Below are 14836 nucleotides of genomic sequence, written 5' to 3'. Positions count from 1 at the left end.
CTGTTATAAGTAAGATACCTCAGCTTTCTTCTGGTTTCTATTTGCATTAAATTTTTTTTCTATTACTTTGCTTTCAGTCTGTATGTGTCCTTATCTCTGAAGTGAGTCTCTTATAGTTCATTTACCTTTAATGTGATTATTGATAGGTATGCACTTATTGCCATTTTGGGAATAGTTTTCTTGTTTTGTGGTTCTTCTCTGTTCCTTTCTTTTTCCCTTGCTCTCTTTCCTTGTGATTTGGTGACTCTTTAGTGTTATGTTTAGATTCCTTTCTCATTATCTTTTGTACTATCTACTATAAGTTTTTGCTTAGTGGTTACCATGCAGCTCACATATAACAGCTATTTATATAGTAGCCTATTTTAAGTTGATAGCAACTTAAGTTTGAATTCATTCTAAAACTCTGCATTTTTACTCCTCCTTCCACCACATTCTATGTTTTTGTGTCACATTTTACAGTTTTTGATTTTGTGTAACCCTTAACTTCGTATAGGTATTTTTACCACTTTTCATCTTTTAACTTTCATGCTGGCTTTATAAGTGATTAATCTACTACTTTTGCTAGTGAGGCTTATACTTTCATGTTTTGTGGTTACTAATTAATGCCTTTTTCCTATCTTAAAGACGTCCCTTTAACATCTCTTATAAGGCCAGTTTAGTGGTGATAAACTCTTTTATCTTTTGCTTATCTAGAAAACTCTTTTATCTGTCCTTTAAACCTGAATGATAACCTTGTCAGGTAGAGTATTATTGTTTGGAAGTTTTTTCCTTTTAGTACTTTGAATATATCATGCCACTTCCTTCTGGACTGTAAAGTTTCTGCTTAAAAATCTGTTGATGGTTTTACGGGGGTTCCCTTATCTATAACAAGTTGTTTTTCTCTAGCTGCTTTTAGGATTCTCTCTTTAACTTTTGATATTTTAATTATAATGTACGTTGGTGTGGATCTGTTTGGATTCATCTCTTTTGGAACTTTGTGAGATTCTTGGATCTGGGTGTCTGTTTCCATCCTCAGGATAGGGAAGTTTTCAGCCATTATTTATTCAAATAAGTTTTCTGTTCTTTCTCCATTCTCCTTCTTGGACCCCTGTAATGTGAATGTTATTCTGCTTAATGTCTCATAGGTCCCTTAGGATAGTTTCACTTTTGAAATTACCTTTCCTTTTGTTGCCCTGTTTGGGTGAGTTCTACTGCCCTGTCTTCTAGGTCTCTGATCCTTTTCTGTGCTTCATCTGGTCTGTTGTTGAACCCCTCTAGTTTATTTTTCATTTCAGTTATTGTATTCTTCAGTCTATGATTTTTGTCTGGTACTTTCTTATATTTTCTATCTCTTTAAGTTCTCACTGTGTTAATCTATTCTTCTCTCCAGTTTGGTGAGCATTTTTATGATCATTGTTTTGAACTTTTTATCAGGTAAATTGCTTATGTCTGTTTTGTTAAGATTTTCTTCTGAGGTTTTTATCTTGTTCTTTTGTTTGGAACATATTTCTCTGTTGCCTCATTTTGCTTGACGCTCTGTGTTTGCTTCTATGTATTCAGTGAAATAGCTACCTCCCCCAGTGTTGAAGGGGTTGCCTTGTGTAGATTAACATTGTCATTCAACTTTGCCCTGACTTGGTGATTGTCACAGCAGCCAGATTTATTCTTGATAAGTCCCAGTTGTTGAGTGACCTGTCACTTTTCCAAAGTTCAGGATCTCAGTCACTTTTAAACTGATTAGAAGCCAGACCCCCTCAGCTAGCAGCTTTTAAAGTGTTCAAATACATAAAGTCCTGTGGGGCCACAGTTGCGAACCGTACTATCTTCCAGACCAGGTGATGTGGAGATGTCTGCTGAGCAACAGTTGGAAAAATCAGGGCATCGGATGAGTGTGTAAGCTCCTTTCTGGGAGATACTGATGACATATAGTGAAACCAAGGGAAAACACAGACAGTGTCTCCTGGCCTACTTTTCCTGAGAGCATCTTCATAGTCTCTAGATGTCTAGCAAAACTGAGGCCTGCTCCTTAGGCTGAAATTCCAGGACGAGTAAGTAGTCCTTTTTCACAGATACACTGGGGATGTGTGTCAGTCTGCCATCTGTGCACTACCCTGGGGGTGGAAGCCTGCAAAGAACTGTCTCTATGATTGTTACAGTCCCAGGGAATCCAGCCCTCCTGGCCACTAGAGCCAGGTGATCAGAGTGTCCCTCGTATGGGCTATGTGTGCCCTGCTGGCTTTAGCAAGGCAGAGGAAGAACACTAGATTAGAATGTGCCTGCTGGCTTTAACAGGGCAATGGAAGGGTGCAGGGACTGTGTGTGCCCCCAGCACTAACAAGGTAGATGGAGAGAGCAAAAATGGCACCCACCAGTGCTTCTGGCATATGCTTTAAGATTAGCAAATGAATTTCCTTCACATACGGTCCAGGTGATTTTCAAACTGCTGCCTTTATCCTGGGCCCTACGGCAAGTGAGTCTGTGTGTGAGCTCTTTAAGAGCAGGATCTTAGTTCGCTACAGCCTTCTGGGCATAAGCCTTGTTGGTTTTCAGAGAGAGTCATTTTGAGGGCTGATGTCCCCAGTGAAGGTCCCAAGGGTTGGGGTTCCTGATGTGGAGCACAAACCCCTCGCTCCATAGGGAGAAGCTCTGGATATGTGAGATCCTTCTCAATTGTGGGTTGCTCTGCTGGTGTTGGGGTTTTGGTGAGACTGCATCTCTGCGTCTCCTACCTTTCTCAGTGTAGCCCTTTTATTGTTTGTTGTGAAGGAGCTGTAGCTAGTTTTCAGGTGTTTTTCAGAGGGAATTTTTCCATATATAGATATAGATTCAGTGTATCTGTAGGAGGAGGTAAATTCAGGATCTTCCTATGCCTCCATCTTGGGACACCTCTCTTTCCCCCACCCCTGCTTTGTTTTAATAGCAACCATCCCAATGAGTGTGAGGTGATCTATCAATGTGGTTTCAACTTGCATTTCCCTAATGATTAGTGATGTTGAACATCTTTTCATGTGCTTGTTGGCCAAGTCTTACTGTCTTTGGGGAAATGGCTATTCAAGTCTTCTGCCCATCTTTTAATTGTTTTTTTATTTTTTATTGCTGACATGTAGGAATTTTTTTAATATTCTGAATATTAAACCCTTGTCAGATAAATAATTTGCAAATATTTCCTCCCATTTCAGTGTCTTTCCACAATGTTGATTGTGTTATATCTTGTGCAAAAGATTTATAATTTTGGTATGGTTCGATTTGTCTATGCTTTTGTTGCCTGTGCTTTTGGTATCCTATCAAAAAATTCATTGCCAAATCTAGTATCATGAAGCTTTGCCCCTATATTTTTTTCCAGGATTTCTTGTTTTTCTTACATTTAGGCCTTTAATCCATTTTGAGTTAATTTTTGTGTAAAGTAAAGGTCCCACTTCATTCTTTCACGTGCACATACCCAGTTTCCTCAGCACCATTTGAAGAGACTGTCTTTTCCTTACTGAGTAGTGTTGGATCCTTTGTTGAAGATCGTTTGACTACATATGTGAAGGTTTATTTCTGAGCTCTTTATTCTTTTTTTTTTTTAATTTTACTTATTTTGTGAGAGAGAGCAAGCGAGTGTGAGCATGAGTGGGGTGGGGCAGACAGAGGAAGAGAGAAAGAGAATCCCAAGCAGGCTTAGTGCTCTGCTCTGCACAGAGCCTGATGCTGGGCTCAATCTTACGATGAGATCATGACCTGCTGAGCTCTTCATTCTGTTCCATTAGTTGATATGTCTGTCTGTGTACATTTGTAGTATTGTATTGTGTTTATTAAAAAAAATCCGGGGCGCCTGGATGGCGCAGTCGGTTAAGCGTCCAACTTCAGCCAGGTCACGATCTCACGGTCCCTGAGTTCGAGCCCCGCGTCAGGCTCTGGGCTGATGGCTCGGACCCTGGAGCCTGTTTCCGATTCTGTGTCTCCCTCTCTCTCTGCCCCTCCCCCGTTCATGCTCTGTCTCTCTCTGTCCCAAAAAATAAAATAAAAAAAACGTTGAAAAGAAAAAAAAAATCCACATGTACGTGGACCTGCACAGTTCAAACTTGTGTTGTTCAAAGACCAACTGTACTTACTATCAAGAGGCTCAGCTGGCTGATATTCTGGGATAGTTGAATCCTACAAAATCTATATTCTGTCTGTGTTGGAATTAAAGGAATATAGCTGAATAGTGAAAATGAATTTTCACTACCAAATAAGCAAGTGAAGAAAACTAATTCAAGCAAGTCAGAAAACTTGTCATAATAAAAATACAAAATAAAAATTCTTAGAGATTTTTCTCTAAGAATATAAATAAAGATTTCTTAAAGAGGATAAGACCTATTCAGATATGGTATGAATTAAGATGTTTAACCAATTTCACACAAGCTTTTCTTTGATGAATTTTTTAAAAAAATTAGTGATCTAGATTCTAAAATGTAAGAACATAGCATATTTTTAAGGCCTTACTCAGTAAAAGATGTGTTTTTCAACATTTCTGAAAACCCTGCTGAATGGAAGGAAATATGAATATTTTGTTTTGGCTGTCCATGAATTCAGTTCTCTAAGCAAGGGGAATATTTCATGTTTTAAATCATTTCAACGTAAATAGGTAATTTAATGAATGAATGGTTGACGTTCACTTTCTTCAAATTGCATACCTGTAGTGCTCCTTGTCATTGTTTGTCAATTCTAGATCATTGGTGTTGTATAGTGGTTTAAAATTCCTGAAATTGACATTGGTTGCTATTAGATATATTCTTATAATATAGTGACAGACATTTCCATCTGGAGACTTGGTTTTTGTTCTTGTGTCCGTCACTGGGTCATGAGCATTCTGTTCCTAGAGAGTCAGGGCAGATTACCATTTGGGACTAAGGCATGGAGTTTCTCTGAAGACTCAGTGTTGATGGTGGGAGCTGTCACTCCATCACATTACTAAAACTGAAAAGTTCCTGGAATCAAGCATGCAGTCTTCAGCCTAACAGTTTTGTTTGATCAGAACTGCTATTCTTTTGATTTACTGTTAGTGTTTAGCCTCCATGCTTTGATGAGGTTTAGGTTTATATGAAAATGGCTGGGGGTACCTGGGTGGCTCAGTTGGTTAATTGTCCCCCTCTTGATTTCTGCTCAGGTCATGATCTCAAGGTTTGTGGGTTCGACCCCTGCATCTGGCTCTGTGCTGGCAGGGTGGAGCCTGCTTGAGATTCTCAATCTCTCTTTCTCTCTCTGCCCCTCCCACCCTCTCAAAAATAAATAAATAAACATTAAAAAAAAAAAAGGAAAATGTCTGAAAGACACTGGGCACTTTAATCTAAGTCGTGTTCTCTTCCTTTCAATTTCAGGGAAGGTAACTAGTTTTTCACAGTCAAAAATGATTTTTTCCTGGATTCTCTTTTTAGGGGGAGAGAGCAAAAAAAAAAAAAAAAAAGCATCTTATGATTTGGATATTTGTGCTTGATTTTAAGGCTTTGAAAAATTAAATATACCACTTGTATTCTTTGACAGACACAAGGGACAGTGTGCTTTTTAGAAAAAGGGATTATTGTGGGAAGATAAAAATGAAAGGAAATAATAATTTGCTTTTTGGAAGTTGTAAGATTGGGTAATCCACTCCAAATCAACATTCCTGGCATATAGTAGGCACTCAGTATTTGTTTGTACAACAAATACATTTTAAATGTAAATTAGACTTTGAGAATTATCTAATCTGCTTCATTAATCACACTGAGGCTAACATTCATCATTGAGTATTAGGCATTTTTGAAACACTCTGACTTTTTACAAGTGAGGGGCTTGAAGTGCAGAGGAAATTAAGTAAGTCATCTAAGGCCAGGATGAAACCTGTTTATCCGTTCATCAGTTACCAGTTACTTACAAAGTTTACTGTGTACTAAAAATATGTTTCTAGGTGAACTGGTCTCACGTAGACATTTCAGGCAAGACTGCCTACTGTATGTCAGCGTTTCAATTTGATGTTCTTCCTGGAGTCATGTGATTTATGTTGATTGTGCCATTTATTAATGAGTTTCTTATGTGATTTGAATGTTCTGAAACTTGCGGTAACTTTAGAACACAGGGTTAGTAGAAAGTAAATCAGCTAATTTCGTATATGGCATCATCATCTCATATGATTTTGTTTTCAAACGATTAAAATGTACTATTTTGTGAATGTAAATCAAGGTCTCATGATTTTGACTTAAACATAGTTGTATTCTAATACAATTCTATGGTAACTTTATGTATGAAATGGGTTTTATTTTGCTTTGGGATTATGGGAATCTGGTACTAATTCTGGCGGTCAAGTCACTTTGTTAATTTAATTTATATATTAATTTGTTTGCCTACATAATCTGATAACATTAGAATGGAAGATACTGTTATCTTATTTTTGACCTTATTGGACCACGCAAACATTTTGCTTCTAGTCATCTTTCTTGTTCTGTGTCTCTCTTGTTTATGTGGTTTAGCTGAAAAAACATGTTCCATACATAACTAGTCTAATTGTAGTTTATACAGTTTTTCCTAGAATGGTATATTGGTAATATAAATACTCATAAAAGACTATGAAAATCTGGCTGTTTTTTAGAAAATGAACTTGGTTAGAAAAATGTTATGGTTCGTGCAGCTTTTATATTTACTCTTAGAAATCTGTGGCTACCCTTTTATTTAAGTAAAATTTTTGCTTTAAATAATATCCCCAAACTATAAGCTGACTGAGAGTTAATCCTTGCTTCTTTTTGGAAAGATGTCAGACATACTTCATATGCTGTCTGTAATTCTGTTACATATAGTACTATATTTTCTCCTGTTTATAAACTAAGAGCTCCAAAGTTAGGGTTTTGAGATGTTATAGTACAAATACACTCTACCCCTCCCAATTTTGTTATGTGTTATCATTGACTCTGCATTGAATTGGTAAAAGATCACTCACACTTTTCTCGCTTTTCTCAAGCCAGTAGATTAAAACAAAGAGCAAGTCAGTTTTTTTCCCCTTTGTTGGCAGGGTGGAATTGAGCTAACTCTTTCTTAGATGTGAAAGCAAGGGAAGGTCATTTCATGCTTTGTTGATAAAAGTAAGGTCATAGTAATTATTAAGGAGTTTGGATTTGTTAGGGATCATTTTTACTTTTTGACATTCTGACTTTGTGGTATGCTGAAGTTAACAGAAAGATAATATATTTTATACGATGAATGGAATGTGCAATTGTTCCTTTAATTATCAGTAAAAACACATAAGATAAGGAAACTGGTATAAATCAACATGACAGAGTGGATGTGGATTTGTTATATAATGAGAAAGTAACTTGTGCCTTTCCTTTGAAATGTTGGCTGACACTCTTAGTCTTTTCATCAAACATTTACACATTTGGTAATAACCTTTCCCCAAATATTGCTGATATCATCATGATAACATTTTTCAGGTTAATACAAACTAGATTACAAAATTATGCTGTTTTCCAGCAAATCCAATCCATTATACTTTTGGGCTGATAGTTCTAGTTGGCTTCACTCATTTGAGAGGACAAATGGGAAACAGGTGGTGTGGACTTCAGAGGCCTCAACCCTGAGTAGATTGCCACAGACCTTGGTGACTGTTCACTTGGAAACCCTTTTCTAACCGGTTTGTCCCGTATGCATAGCTACTTCATATAATGTGCCACGGTGTTCAAGCTGTGTCACAAATGCTTCATATATATTTAGTTTATTCTTTAACATGATTCTTTGAGGACTGCTCTGTGAATATTCCCGTTTTATAGATGATAAAACTGAGCACTAGGAGGTTAAGAAAGCTGCCCAAGATTATGTGGCTAGTAGACGGTAGGGCTGCGATTAAATCATGACCCCGTGCTCTTAATCGCTATCCTGTACTGAAGACATACAACACTATTTGGACATTACTCTTTGGCAGTCCCTTGGTTATCACACATCAACTCAGAGCTCTAGCTACAGATTCACATTTGTGGGCAAATCCTACCTTTATGTAAAATTCTGTATTTCACACATATCCCACGATTCTTGACAACCTTTTCAGTCAAAGACAAATACATAAAAATTATGTCTTTGGAAATATCAGTGTAGTGACTCTTCTCCAGTTTAATGTCTGCAGTTCTGTTCATGTTTGTAGAGATTTAAATTGTTGTAATGAAAGGTAAAGATAATATCCAATAAGAGAATATAATTTTAACCTTTTGATTAATGATCGATCATAGTTCCTTGTTTCCTTTTAAAAAATTGTTCTGGAGGATGTTTGTGTCATTACTTCATATTTCCTAGAGTATTTGCTCAGTATTATAAGATTAATGGCGAATTCAATGAGGGGAAATCACTGCATATTTCTTTGAAAGTGAAATATTTAGGAACATGAATTAGATACTTGTTGGAGTGATGAAGCTCGTTTTCACAACATGGCTTGTTATACAGGCAGGAAATGTTGGTCCTAAATCTTCTGAATGGAGAATATAGGAGGCCACAGAGCTCTGAAAACCTGTATGTAAGGGCTTTGTAATTTTCAAGATTGCTTTATGTTATGCTTCTATTTAAAGGCTCAGAGATGCCAGTAATTGTTTAATTGTTATGTTTTTATAGTTTTCTGTAAAATTATACTCTACTAAAGGTAAGCTCCCTTTTGTCTGCTCTGTTTCCAAAGATGGCACCATCTATTTGGTGGCAATTAACTGAATGATAGACCGAGTACAGGGAGGAAATAAGGCTCTAAAAGCTTTCAGACCTCTCACCAATTACACCCGAAGTGAAGAAACACCTCTCTAATGTGAGACAAAGTGTTAGATGAGGAAAAAGGACAGTTTAAAATGAATTAACAACTCTTAAGGATCTGGATGTCAGAGAATTTGCAAGGCAGTGTAGAGAAAGTGATATCTTAATGCAACTTGAAAAGAGGAAAATAATTTTTTACTCTGTGCCATAGTGGAATTGAGCCAGTTTATTTTCCGTGTGAAGAAAATAAAACCTTAGATCAGAGAGGGTTGTGAGCATTGCAAGATAAACTGCTTGATAATAGCAATTGAAAATATACTGTATTTTTCTTAAATCTTTTTACATAACAAATGAGTTGATAGAGTAAAAGTTACACTTCCTAATATGTTTGACTTTAATTTATCAAAATTTTTAATTCTTTAAATCGTTACTAAATATGTTAGTAATGTTTTCAGAAACTTATTTCATATTTATGAGATTCCATTGCTTGCTTGAAAATGATCATTTTAAAAGACAACATAATTTTAAGTAAGGACGCAGAAACAGTGCAGTAGGAGAAGTATTATTATCACTGTTTTTTGCCCTATCAATACAACTTAAGTTTTTCTCCTGGGTTCAGTGTTTTAAGGTTAAATTTGCAACATGGTAAAGTCTAGAATCATACATTATGTCCTGGTACTTCACAACCTTCATTGACTTGGATATCCGAATCATGGGATTTTCCTCATGGGGAGAAATGGTGGGGGAGGAAGTCAGAAACCTGGTCTCGATCTGGTGACTGTCTCTTTCCAGAGGTTAGTATCAGGGGCTTGGGGTATGGTGTCACACATCTGCAGTACCGGAGTGAATAGTCTGGAAATGTTTCATCCATTTTTTGATTCATGCTCACGGTTGTTGACGGATTCAGATTTCAGACCCCAAAGGAGAGGGGTCTTTTACTAGGACTTGGGTTGAGATCAGAGAACTAATCAGATGGATTGGCTTCCGGGTTGGAATTTCCTGCTAGTCACTGAAGCGCAGAATAAATCAGAAAGGCCGGGAGAACCCCAGCCTGTGGACTAGGTTCCCATAATTCTGCTGACAGAGAGGGTGCCTATAGGCTTCTTGCCTTAGAAATGAAATATATGATTAATCTAGAGCCCATCCCCAGTATGGAATGCTTTTAACTGTCTGGTTTTGTCAAGATATGCCAGAACAATCAGAGTGGGTTAGTCTGTAAAAATTGAAGTCTTAACTTCATTCATAAAACAGTGATAACAAGAAAAGTAGAAACTGAAAGGCATACATCTATTTCCAGAGATACCCACTATCAAATGTATTGAATTTCACATATTTTCTAGAAATATAATATTTAATAGGACAATTAAAGCAATATTTTATTAGTGAAAACAATCCATGCTTATGGTAGAGTTAGCAGAAGGTAATTCTACCACCTGAATATTAGTATTTTTTTTTAATGTTTGTTTTATTTTTGAGAGAGAGAGAGAGAGAGTGAGCAAGCAGGGGAGGGGCAGAGAGAGAGGGGAACAGAGGATCTGAAGTGACCTCTGTGCTGATGGCAGAGAGCCCAATGCAGGGCTTGAACCCAGAAACCAAGAGATCGTGACCTGAGTTGAAGTCGGATGCTTAACAGACTGAGCCACCCAGGTGCCCCTTACACTATTGTTTTTTAAAGCATGCAAGATGCTGTTAAAGTATGTGTATTTGTCAGTTGCTAAAAAATAGAATTTTCCTAGAAGGAAAGCCTTTCTTTAAAACAGTTGAACTCTGTGTATAGGTGTGATAGGTTCTCATTCAGTAACTGGCAGAATTTCAGACACTACTTAAAAAAATTTTTTTGTAACATTTATTTACTTTTGAGAGACAGAGAGATGGAGCATGAGTAGGGTGGGTGGGTAAGAGAGGGAGACACAGAATCCAAGCAGGCTCCAGGCTCCGAGCTGTTTATTAACATAGAGCCTGATGTGGGGCTCGGACACATGAACTGCGAGACCATGACCCGAGCTGAAGTCAGACACTCAGCTGACTAAGCCACCCAGGCACTCATCAGAGACTACTTTTTAAATCATGGTCATCTCTATTTGGGCACACCTCTTTTTATTGCATTTTGTGGATATTGTGTTTTTACAAATTGAAGGTTTGTGACAACCCTGTGTGGAGCAAGTCTATCAGTGACATTTTTCCAATAGCATTTGCTCACTTTGTGTCTGTGTCACATTTTGGTACTTATAGAAGTATTTCCAACTTTTTGACTATTTGTTATGGTGACCTATGGACGGTGATCTTTGTTATAACTACTTTGTTATAACTACTGTAGTTGTATCAGGGCATCATGAACTACACCCATATAAGATGGTACAGTAATCTATAAACGTGTGTGTTCTCTCTGTTCCACCTATCGGCCATTTCCTGTCTCTCTTCCTTTCCATGGCCTTCCTATTCTGTGAGACAGAGCAATATAGAAATTAGGCCGCTAAATAACCCTGCAAAGCTTTCTAAGTGTTCAAGTGAAGGGAGGAGTCACAGGTCTCTCACTTTAAATCAAAAGCTAGAAATGATTCATCCTAGGAAGGCATGTCACAAGCCAAGATAGGCTAAAAACTAAGCCTCTTACACCAAAGTTAACCAAGCTGTGAATGCAGAGGTCAAGTTTTTGAAGGAAATTCAAAGTGCTACTCCAGTGAACGCAGTAATGATACGAAAGCAAAACAGCCTTATTGCTGATACAGAGAAAGTTTTAGTGGTTTGGATAGAAAATCGAACCAGCCCCAACATTCCCTTAAAAACTGAGGCTTGATCCAGGGCAACATCCTAACTCCCTTCAATTCTCTGAAGACTGGAAGAGATGAGGAAGCTTCAGAAGAAAAGTTGGAAGCTAGCAGAAGTTGGTTCATAAGGTTTAAGGAAAGAAGCTGTCCCTATAACATACAAGTGCACGATGAAGCAGCAAGTGCTGATGTAGAAGCCGCAGCAAGTTATCCAGAAGATCTACCTCATTCAGGAATGTGGCTACACGAAAGAACAGATTTTCAGTGTAGACAAAACAGCCTTCATTGGAAGAAGGTGCCATCTAGGACTTTCATAGCTAGAGAGAACTCAGTGCTTGCCTACAAAGTTTCAAAGACCAGGCTGGCCCTTGTTAGGGGCTAATGCAGCTGATGACCTTAAGGTGAAGCCAGTGTTCATTTACCATTATGAAAATTTTATGACCCTGAAGAATTATATTAAATCTACTCTACTTGTGTTCTGTGAATGGAACAATAGAACCTGCATATTAGTTAGCAACATGATTTACTGAATATTTTAAGCCTACTGAGGCCTACTGCTCAGAGAAAGAGATTCCTTTCAAAATATTACTGCTTATTGATCATGTAACTGGTTCGAGTGCTCTGATGGAGATGTACAATGAGATGGATGTAGTTTTCATCCCTGGCTAACACAGCATCCGTTCTGTAGGCCATGGATCTAGGAGTCCTTTTGAATTTCAGTCTTAGTATTTAAGAAATGCATTTCATAAGGTTATGATTGCCATAGATAGTGATTCCTTTGATGGATCCGAGCAGTGTCCACAGAGTGTTTCTTGAAGGGATTCACCCTTCTCCTAGGGGGGGCATCGGCCTGAGGGATGGCTCCATAGAGCTCATGGTGCACCAGAGGCTTCTGAAAGATGATGGACGATAGACATGGAGTGGGGGTGCTGCTGCTGGAGGAGGGGTTGGGGCTGTGGGTGCAAGGGCACCACCACCTTGTGCCTCTGGACAAGGTCTAGACCATGGCCACTGGGCACTGGTTTCAGGCAGAGAAAGAGGTCCCGGCCCCACAGTTGGTGCTGGCCCCGGCTGCTGGCACCCCCTACCATCTGGAAGTTACCCCACACCAGCAGTTGTCAGGGCTGCACCGGGAGCTGCTTTCCTCCGTATATCTACTCACACTGGCACACTGGGACCAGAAAATATTGCTGCTTTGCTTAGAGCACCAGTTCTCTGTAGGGGAGGATTCCAGCAACCTGAGCTCCTTGGTGACCTTGGATTGGAGGGAACTATTCTCCACCTTCACTGTCACCTACTTGCAGGAGACCATCCTGGCAGCCAACCAGCTCTAGGCCAGTGTCTCCAGGCTTAAGTGGACACCAAACATGGGCCCGGGCCCCACACCTCAGCCCTCTTCCTCTTGGCTGGACCCTCCTGCCATCACACTGGAACCCATGGAAATCCGCATCTTCCTGGTTTCAGTCCAATGGGAAGAGTGTGGCTAGACATGCTGTTGGCAGGCAAATTCTCCCCCTCCTCTTGCTGCTGCTGCCGCCAACAAAAGCTATTAAAATGCTACTACCAAGACTTGGGTCAAGGAAAAAGAAATGGGAGACGGGTAAAAATATCAACATTAAGGAGAATTTGGAAGAAGCTTATTCTAACCCTTATGAATGATTCTGGGGGGTTCAATACTTGAGTGGAGGAAGTAACTGCAGATGTGGTAGAAATAGGAAGAGAACTAGAATTAGAAGTGGGGCTTGAAGATGGGACTGAATTGCTACAGTCTCATCATAAAGCTTGAATGGATGAGGATGTGCTTGTTACGGATGAGCAAAGAAAGTGGTTTCTTGAGATGGTACCTACTCCTGGTGAAGATTGTTGAAATGACAACAAAGGATTTAGTATATTACATAAACTTAGTTGATAAAGCAGCAGCAGGGTTTGAGAAGATGACTCCACTTTTGAAAGAAGTTTTACTGTGGGTAAGATAGTATCACGTGCTACAGAGAGATTTTTTGCGAAAGGAAGAGTCATTAGATGCAGCACACTTTGTTGTCATCATAAGAAATTGCCATAGCCGTTCCAGCCTTCAACAACCACCACGCTGATCAGCCAGCTTCCATCAAATTGAGGCAAGATCCTCCACCAGAAAAAAGATTACAGCTCACTGAAAGCTCAGAGGATGGCTACCATATTTTAACAATAAAGTATTTTTAATTAAGTTAGCACATTTTTAAGAAGTAATGCTGTTGCACACTTAATAGACTGCAGTATTATGGACACATAGCTTTGATATGCACTGTGGAACCAACAGATTCATCTGGCTTGCTTTATTGTGGTGGTCTAGAGCTGAATCTGCAGTATCTCTGAGATGTGCCTATAAATTCAAGGCAGAACAGCCAATTTGCTGTCAATACAATGAATCAAAATAATATTTTTAAATTTTTATTATTAGAGAGAGACAGAGAGTGAGTGAGTTGGGGGGGAGGATGGGCAGAGGGGGAGAGGGGGAGAGAATCCCAACCAGGCTCTATGCTCAGTGTGGGGCTCGATCCCACAACCCTGGGATCATGACTTGAGCCAGAGTCAAGAGTCAGGTGCTCAACCGACTGAGCCACCCAGGTGCCCCTCAAAATGATACTTTAATCAACTTTTGAACATAGAAGAACACCCTTTTTTCTTTTACAGGCTTGTGGGTGAAAAAGATGCAACACAAGAATTTGGCAGCGAAAGGAGCTGGGTTCTAGTTACAGGCTCAGGCAAATATTTTAATCTCTCTAGGCCTCCTTTTCTTCGGCAGTAACATAAGTCATTTATTTCACCTCAGCAATGGCTGCGGTCCCTTCCAGCACTAAAATAATCTTTGTAAAATAGATTGAGATACCCTGAGTAGTTTGTAAGTGCAGTGAAGGACTCTTAAGGGTAAGAAAGTGTCTCAACCTTGGCTCTGCTCCTGACCAAATTTGTGAGGCTCTGAAAAATGCTCTTCTCTTTTCTAAAAGATTACAGTTCAGAACTCTGGATATTCCAGACTCAAAACTGTGTATTTTTATTTTGTTTTATTGTTTTAAGTTTTTTTTATTTTGAGAGAGAGAGAGCACGAGAGAGAGAATGCATGCACATGGGGAAGGGGCAGAGAGAGAGAGAGGGAGAGAGAATCCCAAGCAGGCTCTGCACCATCATCACAGAGCCCAGTGCAGGGCTGGAACCCACCAACTATGAGATCATGACCTGAGCCAAAGTCGGCCGCTTAACCAACTGAGCCATCCAGGTGTCCATGGACTGTGTATTTTTTGTTTAATATATATTTTATTTTTGAGAGAGAGAGAGAGGGACAGGGCATGAGCAGGGGAGGGGCAGAAAGAGAGGGAGACACAGAATCCAAAGCA

General features: G+C 39.1%; 1 protein-coding gene and 1 pseudogene across 9 annotated transcripts in view; both read left to right on the top strand.

Moving 5' to 3' along the window:
• Positions 1–14836, top strand: part of BMPR1B (bone morphogenetic protein receptor type 1B) — a 419833-nt gene that overhangs the window by 109435 nt on the left and 295562 nt on the right. The window lies entirely within an intron of this gene.
• On the top strand, positions 10267–14607 carry LOC109499063 (annotated as a pseudogene).

Source organism: Felis catus, chromosome B1 (genome assembly GCF_018350175.1).
Source record: "Felis catus isolate Fca126 chromosome B1, F.catus_Fca126_mat1.0, whole genome shotgun sequence".
Classification (NCBI taxonomy): domain Eukaryota; kingdom Metazoa; phylum Chordata; class Mammalia; order Carnivora; family Felidae; genus Felis; species Felis catus.
This window is presented reverse-complemented; position numbering and strand designations above follow the sequence as displayed.